The following is a 10,744-nucleotide window of genomic DNA, read 5'->3' as shown; positions in this document are numbered from 1 at the left end:
TATTATTCAACAAACAATTTATTGAACAAACTGCAGCCACAAATTTAAATTATTAGTACCACAACCAACCGCTATAAGAAAATAAGGTTAAGACAACAAAACTTTAACAACGTGCATTAATTGATTGTTGTTAAATAATGAAAACATAACATTCAATAAAGGCAAGTTGCTAAATATCTATTTTAATACGTTTAGCAATGTGCAAGAGTACATGCTGTTGAAACATATATAACAATGATTTTCTGCTACTTGTAAATTAATACAAAGCTTTTGCAACACACTTGCATAGATTGTTGTTAAATGAAGTAATTTTTGACAATATACAAACACGCATGTTTCTGAAAAGGTTTTAACAATGTTCCTTACTTGTTGTCAACTGTAGAAAACTTTTTGCAACATACAATAAAAAAAAAATTCTTAACTATTATCACCCTACAACTTTTTAGAAAAATGCTCTTCGTCACAAGTAAATCGCACATGCAGCACTCACAAGCTGCCGTTTCACTCTTTCCATTTCACTCTTTCACTCCTTAGTGTACTAAACAATATTTATTGTTAAAAAAATTGAAAAAAAAGTGGCAAATGACAAAGCAAGTAAATCTCACGTGCAGCACTCTTTATATTGTGGAAAATGACAAAAAAATGACAGATCACATGCATCATGCTTTCTCTCTCTCAACAAGGAGGGTAAACTTAGGCCACTCACTTCTTTACTCATCCTCAGTTTCTCCCTAATGGCCACCTCTACTTACATCATGTTTCAGGCAATCTCACTCTATTTGGCTACCAAAAATCTACACAAATTCTCCCAAACACGGAGGCGTTACTCGATACAGATCTGGAAGCAAAACACTAAGCTGATAATTACTTGATTATAAAGAGTGATTTTTTATTTTGAATATTATTTTTGTTATATCAGTAATAATAGAAATGTACCTACATTTTGCTTAATGCTCTTAGAAGCAATTTACTAGTTAAATGATAATGATAAATATGTTTGATTTAGAAATTTTAATGGATTAACTTTTTGCTAGACCAAAATTTTGTAAAAATTTATAATAATTTATTCTTAATACAAATATTAATTATTTTGTAGAAATGAAAATTTTGAAAAATGATTCCAGAGTCGAAGATGTACAATCAAAAGAATATGAACCGACTCTTAGAATGTTATTTGATAGTCATGAGAAAATGTTGACATTTTACAAAACTTATGGTAAACAAGAAGGATTTCCTATGAAGAAGCTAACTAGTGAGAAATGGAGTGATAGAATTGTAAAATACACAACATTTGCATGTGGTTATATCAATAAGTTGGAAAGTAAATCTACTAATGTGCTGAAGCCAAAACCTATTATGAAAAATGGTTGTGATGCTAGAATTGAAGGTTGTGTGAATGAAGATGGCAAATTAGTTCTTCAAACTTTAAACCTTCAATACAATCATGGATTGAGTCTGAACAAGGCTAAGTATTTTCTTTATATTTGTAGCATTAGTTCAATTGCAAAAACCAAATTGAAATGAATGATTGTGCAAGAATTAACATTGCCTAAAATTTTAATTCTATTATTGTAGAAGTTGGTAAATATTAAAATGTCTCATTACTAGAAAAAGATTGTCGAAATCTTATTGACAAAGTTAGGCGATTACAACTTGGAGAATGAGGTGTTATAACAATTCTAAAGTGCTTCTAGAAAAAGCAAGCAAAGTGCAATGGGTTTTTTAAGCATTGGTTTGGATTAACATGGTCGATTAAGGAATGTATTTTGGGCAGATCCAAGGAGTAGGGCTGCTTATAAATATTTTAGAGATATCATCATATTTGACACCACATATCTTACCAACAAGTATGACATGTCATTCACTCCTTTTGTTAGAGTTAATTATCATGGCAAGTCTATTTTGTTAGGATATTGATTGATTTCACACGAAGATACTGAGACATTTATGTGATTATTTGAGGCGTGACTATCATGCATGTACAGTTCTCCTCCCATTGGTATCATTACAGACCAAGACAATTAATGCAAAAGGCAATTGAAATTTTTTTTCCTACGATTAGACATCGATGATGTTTGTGACATATAATGAAGAAGGTGCCTGAGAAGTTAGGGGCTTTTAAAAAACGTGAAGTTATTATTTCTCTATTGCTTTCTGCTGTTTATGATTTACTGAGCTCTGCTATGTTTAAGGAAGCTTGACATGACATGATTACAATATATGATTTATGGGATAATGATTGATTGAATGGTTTATATGAGGAGCGATATCGTTGGGTTATGCTATTTGAAAGAGTGTTTTTGAGTAAAAATATCAACAACTTAGTGAAGTGAAAATATGAATGCATTTTTTTATGGATTTGTTAACTCAAAAACAAATTTGAAGTAGCTTCTGAAGCGGTATGAAAATGCATTGAGAAGGAAAACTGAATTAAAATGACTAGCAAATGCTAAATGTTTTAGAAAGACTCTATGTGTAACAAGATATGAGATAGAAAAGCAAGTTGAAGAGGTGTACACCATGCCTAAGTTTAAAGAATTCCAGCAAGAATTAACTACACTAATGTATTGTGATATAGTTAATTCTATGGGATCAGTATATGAAATCAGTGAATCACATGGGTAAGGTAAGAAAAGAAGCTTTGAAGATGTTTTTAAAGAAGTTGTGTGTGAAGTTAGTTGTATTTGTTCAAAGTTTCAGTTTAGGGAGATTCTTTGTAGGTATGCCCTTGCAGTGTTAATATGTAATAATGTTGAATTACTTCCAGAAATGTACATTTATCAAGGTGGAGGAAAGATATGAGGAGATCCTACAACAAGGTGAAAGTTAATTGTGGTGTGCAGCATTTGTTCATTCAGTAGGAGAGATGTGACAAAATGTGTACTGTTTTCAGTGAGGTTGCGGATATAGCTACTGATGATGAGAGTAATTACAAATTTGTATTGATTGGATTAATAAGGCGCTAAAAGATCTACCGAAACAAATTCGGTGTGCAAGTGTGGAAACAATTGTTTCACCAATAACCGTTACAAGTGATGTAAGTTGCAGCAACAACAATGTTGAACTTGTAATCAATGATCTAATAGCCACACGCCGTAAAGGCCGTCCTCTTTGTCTGAGGAAATAATCTGTAATTTAGAAGAAACCAACCCAAAAGAAGAAGATTGCATAAAAGAATAAAGGTTGTTGAAATACAAATATATGTTTTCTAATTTTATTCGATTTTTATTTAATTGTCTGCCATAATTTTACAAGATTTACAAGAAGATGCACCATCGTTTTATGAAGTGCCTGATGAAATCTCCACACAATAGAACAACGTGGGCATGGTAAGTTTGTAAATTTTTATATTAAACTTTTATTTTATTTTGAAGATATGTAACTATGTATATTGTTAAGCATATATAGATGTTACATAAAGGAAGTGTTGTTAATGCAAATATCAATCAATACGGGACTTTAGGCTACTATAATATAAGAATTAAATTTGTGAAAAAAATTTATGTTTAAATTTTTAATATGGATTTTACATTTATTTTTTTTATTTGCCTAGGTATTCATATACCCAACCCAAGGTGATACAGATAGTCATTTCATTATAATTAGCACATAGTAAGTTGTTATCTTCAAATTATAATGTTTTAGTGTATATTTATATTTTTAAATTTATAAAATGTAATATATTGTTTTAATTTTTGTGTATTATAGCAACCAGACCCGCCGTGTGTTTTGCAATCACATTATTCTTCTCATTTGATGACGTACGAAGGATCTAGAAGTGAGAATTTTCAATAATTGCTACATCAACAATGTAATGAAAACAACAGTTGATGTGATTGATTTTTTACTTATATTATGTTCAGATTATTTTTTCTATCATTTCGCTTAGATTTGGCTTAAAATGACTAATTGTAGTGATGATTAATTGCACTATTGTCGCTTTTTTTGATAATTTGTGTTGGTCTGGTGGTTTTTTTTGATAATTTTTATGATATTTTTTGACAATTTTCCATGGTATAGATCATTACAATTTCAATGTGCTTGCACTCATTGTGTGCTATTTCGACATCCAATAAAGAATTTATGCCTACCATTTTTCTCAATAGATATTACAAATTGAAAAAACTTAAAAATAAAACTTGAATATAAAGAATAGCACAACAATCACAAGTATTCTAATGAAATCATATCTTGATCTATGTCTCCTTCGAAGTTCATCATTAAACAATCGTCTCAGCATTTCACATTGTTGAGTATGCTCAAGTTCTTTATATGACAATTAAAATTTAACAGACAAACGCTCAATCTCCAATATCAACTTTCTAACTTCCTTTACTAACAAGTTAATTTTCTCTTCACTAGATCGGTCTTCTGCCCATTAAAAGTTTTTACATCCTTTACATTTCTAAAATTTACAATTTGGATTATTTGTAGTACATGATATTAACAACTCCATTTGGTCACCACATTCATTACATATTTGCAGTGAATTTCAACTTTCATTTGTGCTAGATAACATTGTCATTATTAGACTACTTTAATTGCCAAAAAATAAGTTCAAACAAAATCTAGAGTTTGCAAACAGTAGACAAAGTATAAAATAATGTTGCTAGGTATCAAGAATTAATCTTGCTTATAATACATCAAACTCTTCCCGTGGTTATAAAATGCATAGAAAAAAATGCGGCTGAAATAAGTTTGCTTGTAATATATTTTCAACACGTGTAATACATAAACTATTAGTGGTAGCCCACCCTCTCTTGATCTGATCATGTTCTGAGCAAATAACTCATTTATTGATTGGTAGTTAATAAATAAAAAAAATAAAAGAAGTTAAATTTTACCTATACACTACCACTAAAATACACATGGCAGGAGATCTTGAAAAGTTAAGAAGAGATAAGGAGAATATCTTTTTCCGGGGTCATTGCCAACTACACTAAATATCTTCATTTGCGTTCATCTATCCCTAGAACTACTCCCCATACAAAACGTTAAAGACCAAAATTTCTACATATGGAATACCAAATTCAGACCTACATATTCACAGCAATGACCCCAGCTTAAATTAGACATTTTCTTAACAGATCAATAAAATTTTCACCCGACTCATATTTCTACATCACATTGAATCAAAATCTAGTAATTTTTGTAGCAATTTTCACACAATTAATATATCTAACGAAAAATCCAGCAATTTCCACAACAATTTTCACACAATTAAGACTTCAAATGAAAAATCCAACAATTTCCATAATAATTTTCACACAATTAAGACTCCAAATTAAAAATCCAGCAATTTTCACAGCAATTCTCACACAATTAATATTCCAAACAAAAGATTCATCTTTATCGTCAAATAATTACCACCAAAATTTACAAAATTAATCCATAAACAGGCGGATTTTTGGTTTGTATTGCAATTAATACTCTAAACGGCAGTACAATGATTTACAAAATTAATTTTCAAAAAAATTAAAAACAAACATTAATCACTAACCATAAACAGCCAACAGGCGCGGAGAGTGAGGCCGCAGAGAATGAGGAAGCGTGATGGGGAACGACGATCTGGAGAGAGTGAGGAAGACTGGAGAGAGTAAGGATAAGAGAAGTTGAGGCAGAGAGAGGGCGAGGATAATCTGCAGTCATGAGACAGTGAGGATAAGAGAAGTCGGGACAGAGAGAGTGAGAACGATCTGCAGTCGTGAGAGAGTAAGGATAAGAGAAGCTCGAGACAGATGGACAATAAGGATGATCTGGCTTTTTTTTTTAATTAAAAAAAAAATGTTTATAATGTTGAGAGAGGGAGAGAAGCGAAACGACAATACAAATGTAATTTCTCTCGGCCTTTTCTCGGCGTTTTAACTGTTTAGCACTGATGAACTTTTTATTATTTCCCATGTTATAAAGAGAATACAACACCGTTTTCTCTTAAGATAAAGAAGAAAACCATGTACAAAATTTTCATCTTCCCTCTCTGGTCTAAAATTTTCCCTCTCAACTCTTAAATCCCTAACTAGAATCTTTCATTCACTCTCCCAGATCCCTTAAACCAAAAAAATCGTATCCTGTAGCATTTCAAAGTTATTGCTTGAAGAACCATTCGAACCGGAGCTCGATTTTTAACGCTCAAATCTTTTTGTTTGTCAAAGGCGAGCAAACCCCAACTATTGGAGAATCGACAAATTCACGGTCAAATCACATTCTATGGTAAGCTTTTGATTTCCCTTTTTTTTTTTTTGGGTTACCAGTGTTTCTTTCTTAATTTCTCTAAATCTTTTCTGAGTTTATTTATGTTTGTTGAAATTGGATATCGGTTATTATTATTTTTCTTTCTGAAAGGAATTGTTACTAGATTTTAGTTTTGCTAAGTAGTAGTACTCTTATTATCACTTGCTAGGATCGAATATTATCTAATGGTGATTGTTTTCAAGGTTGTGTATGTTTCTGTTTCAAAATTCTGCGTTTGGTTACTGAGAAAGGGTATGACCAGTAAGGGAAATGAATAATTTCATTGTAACTTTGAGCCAAGTAAAAATTGAGAAAGGCTTTTTTTTTATTGTTATCATTATCATTTAACTTTTTCAAAGTGACTTCTAGTAGTTCACATTTACATTTGATCTTCTTTTTCAATTTATAGATCTTTAAAATTTTATTTTTACTTCTTATTTTATTTTTGTAGTATACTTGTTTTTATGTTATTCAGAGAACACTACACAACAGAGCTTGAACTTTTGAAGAACTAGGTCAGATCAAGTTGACATTTTATTTATTTTTTATTGTAAAAAAATGTAATACTATATTGTTATTCGATTAATAAATTATATGCTACATGTTCTTTAATATGTATTTTCTGAATTTGTTTGAGAGGTTATAAACTTAATTTGAATATAAAATATGTTATTTTAAAAATATTAAATTACTTTAAAAAAATTTCACGATAAGCATCTTCATGCTATTAAAATATATGCCATAAAACTATAGAAGACAACATTTATAGCATGTGGTTAGAAACTTTTTAAGCAACAAACAAATGACTGTCAGCAAGGCACTTTTCATGTTGTTAAAACATAGAACTTAAAGACATCATCTTGATCAACAGCGTGCGGTTGCCTATTGTTGAAAGTGTTTAACAACGTACATTACACGTTGTTAAATCTTATTCTTCTTGTAGTGAACTTAGATAACTATCATTTGTAAAGATTTTATTTTATAGGTGTATGCTCTTACGATGCATGAATTATATCTCCAAGTTATCAAGGTTTTGACCGTTTATATGGATCTCACCATGTGATAACTCAAAGATATAATAAATGAATGCAAGTTCACTACCCACTCAGAATTAATATCAATTAAGCTTATTTAAATTATAATCAATGACATTTATTGAATTGTAGTCAAGTTCAATATGTAATGCATATTAGATATACATATTAACTATTTTACTCGAAGTCTCTACTTTAATGATCAAGATAAAATCAATTACAATAGAAGTAGAAATGTTACAGCCTTAAATAGTAAATGCCCCTTCTAGTATTGACATCGTATGCTCAATACATAAATCACATACTTTATAAATAAGGGTTAATAATGTATACTCCATTAAATAATGAATATATAGAAGTTATTGTGTTCAGTAATTATTATTTACCACATGCTTTTAAGGTGCAAAATAATAATAAGTCTAATAGGAGGACGGCCAATGGTATTGGATGACAGGCACCAATTTGTATTGCCCCGTTGATATGGATGCCAATTTTTTGCTAGAGCTCTACGGACGCCAATTTGTATTTGTTCGAGTTGTTAGGTTGGCAGTGGCTAGAAAATGAGTAGGTTCTTTCGTGTTACTTTGCAAAGATGCTTAGAATGCTAAAAATTTCTCCTGAAGTTCATCAAAAGTGACGGGGGTATATCGAGCTTGAATAGCAAGAACCATTTCTTTGTACTCATCTACTAATCCATCCAAAATCTTCTCTGTGAGATCATCGTCGTTTATTGGTGTTCCTAGTATAGGAAGTTCATTCACGATCATCATCGTGAATGCACTATAAAATTCATAATACTTATGAATGAATTATAAATAATATAGAGTGGTCTAATTGAATATAGAATGGTTTACAATTTTATAGTGTCTAAACAAGAATCGAAATTAGATAGAAACATAATGAGTTAGAATCGGAATAGCTAAAATCAAAATGAGAAATTAGAATCATAATAATTTATTTACTTGAATTACAAGAATCGTAATTAGAATGAGTTGTACTACCCTTTATATGTTTATTTGTCTTAGAATAAAAATCAAAATGGATTAAATTGTAGCAAATTACTATAAAATCCTTAATTAATTTTTATCATAATTATTTTTTATTTTAATTATTGTTAAGGTTTTTATTATTTAAAAATTAATTATTAATAATAATTATCGTTAATTATTATCATTAACAATTTAACAAAAGAAATTATTATTAATTATTGTTAATAGATTAATTAATTATAATACTTTTTATTAATGTTAATAATAATCTACTTAAAAATTATAATTATATTTATACTTATAATAATTATATTATAATAATTATAATTTATTTAATAATTATTATATTTTTTAATTAAATAGAGGTTTTTTTGGGAATTTAAAATTATAGGGGGGCGAATTAGTACTCTCGGAGTTTTAATAAAATAAAACAAAGTACAAGGGGTTAAATGTAATTTTATAATTTAAAAAGTTTTATGATACTTATGAATAAATTATAAATAATATAGAGTATAGGAGGCTGAACGAAATTTTATAGGACAGCTGTAGGTTACATTAACGGATGCAATGACTAAAATAGATAAATAAATAATTATTAGTTAAATTGTTATCTATTACAGTTTATAGGTTAAAGTTAAACTTATTATACCGTAAAAACGCAGGAGTTTTTATGTTCTTAAACTCTTTCCTAACAGTTTAAATAAAAAAAGAAGTCAATATTGCAATGATGGATGAAGAAAAAGTATAAATGGAAGAATTTGGAAAAGAAAAAGTGCGTTTTTTTTTTTTTATGGAGAAAAGAAAAAGTAGTTAATATTGCATTGATGGAGAAAGAAGATGTGCCAATGGAAGAATTCCAAACGGAATTAGTAAGTTTAAGTTTTGTTTTTTAAAAAGTAAAATTTAATTAAAAAGTTGTTTGTTCATGTGGATTAATTTATGGTTTGTCTAGTTTTATGCGATCTTTTATGGTTTCGTTTAATAATTTTCTGTTGGGAATTAATTTTCCTTTTACTTAAGTAAGTCAAAACTCAAATCTTTCTAGAGCATATATGTTAAACTATTTTGAGTATTTGGCTACTGTCGTTTTCGTAAGCATGATTTTTTTCTTTGATATGTTAAATTTATTTAAATTTTATTATTTAATTTATATATAATATTTTAAAATTTACAAAATGAATGCGTTGATAACATGTTGGCCTATGAGTTGGTAACAATTAATTTTTTAAGTTAAAACAAACAAAAATCTAGAAAAGAAAAAGAAAAGAAAATATTATAAATATTAAATAGACAAGGGTATTTTTGGTATTTATGGGGTAGGTTTACAAAATAAATTCATTTATTTTTTTAATGGGGTGGGTTAATCAATGGGGCAGTCTTACAGAAAAGAAGGGGGAAATATCATAAACTTAGGCGGACCCAAATAATTAACTTAACGCATTAGATATTAACTATTACTTCCAACTAGTAAAAGAGATATGCCGCGTTTGATTTTCTAGAGATTTTCCATCCACGTTTAATTGGAGACACATTATATATTAACTATTACTTCCAATTAGTAGAAGAGATATGCCGTGTTTAATTTTCTGCAGATTTGCCATCCACATTTAATTTTCTCCAATATTTCATCAATATTTTTATCTTCTATGGAAATTGTAAACGAAGAAAAGATGATGATAAAAAGACTCAAGATATGCCTTCCACCTTTAATTTTCTTCAATTTTTTATCAATATTTTTATCTTTTATGGAAATTGTCAACGAAGAAAAGATGATGAAAAAAAGACATGGAAATAGTTCTTTTGCAAAAATAAAGAGAACTTTTAATGATATTCATCATGTCTGATATGTGCTTCATGTAAGACGTAAGTAGTGTAGTGACTTTGTGCAAGAGAGATTATCGTGAAAATTTATTACATATGATTGAATCAAGGTATTTATTTTTATATAAAATTTGTACTGCTTTTTCCTTTCCACGTCTTAAAACAAAATCATATTAATGCGGATTGGAACCGCTGTTTTGCACATATCAAGAAGCCCCCTCGCCGATAATAACCATTAATTTATGATGATGTCATTAGGCTAATTTAGGCATTTTAGATGCTATCATCACAAATTTAAAACCACCACCATAAGCAATTCATTCTAGACTTAGGCTCCGTTTGGTACAGCTTATTAAATAGAACTTATAACAGTAAAGCTTATAGCAGTAGAGCTTATACCAATAGAGCTTTTGGACAAAAAATCATTGGGTATTTAGTTGTCAATAAAAAAAGTACTTTTGAACCATTAAACTGTGTGATATTTTTTTAATATATGTTTTTAGAAAATCTCTCTAACCTCTACTCCCAAAAGCTCAAATTTTGCGCTTTTGCTAGTAGAGGTAAATTAGCTTATTTAAGCTAAAAAAACTCTACTAAAAAAATAACCAAACACCATAAAAAATTTTAAAAAGTGCTTATACGATTAAATAAGCACTTATGCCTCTTAAA

The sequence above is a fragment of the Citrus clementina genome, unplaced genomic scaffold, assembly GCF_000493195.1.
Source record: "Citrus clementina cultivar Clemenules unplaced genomic scaffold, Citrus_clementina_v1.0 scaffold_5, whole genome shotgun sequence".
NCBI lineage: Eukaryota > Viridiplantae > Streptophyta > Magnoliopsida > Sapindales > Rutaceae > Citrus > Citrus x clementina.
This window is presented reverse-complemented; position numbering follows the sequence as displayed.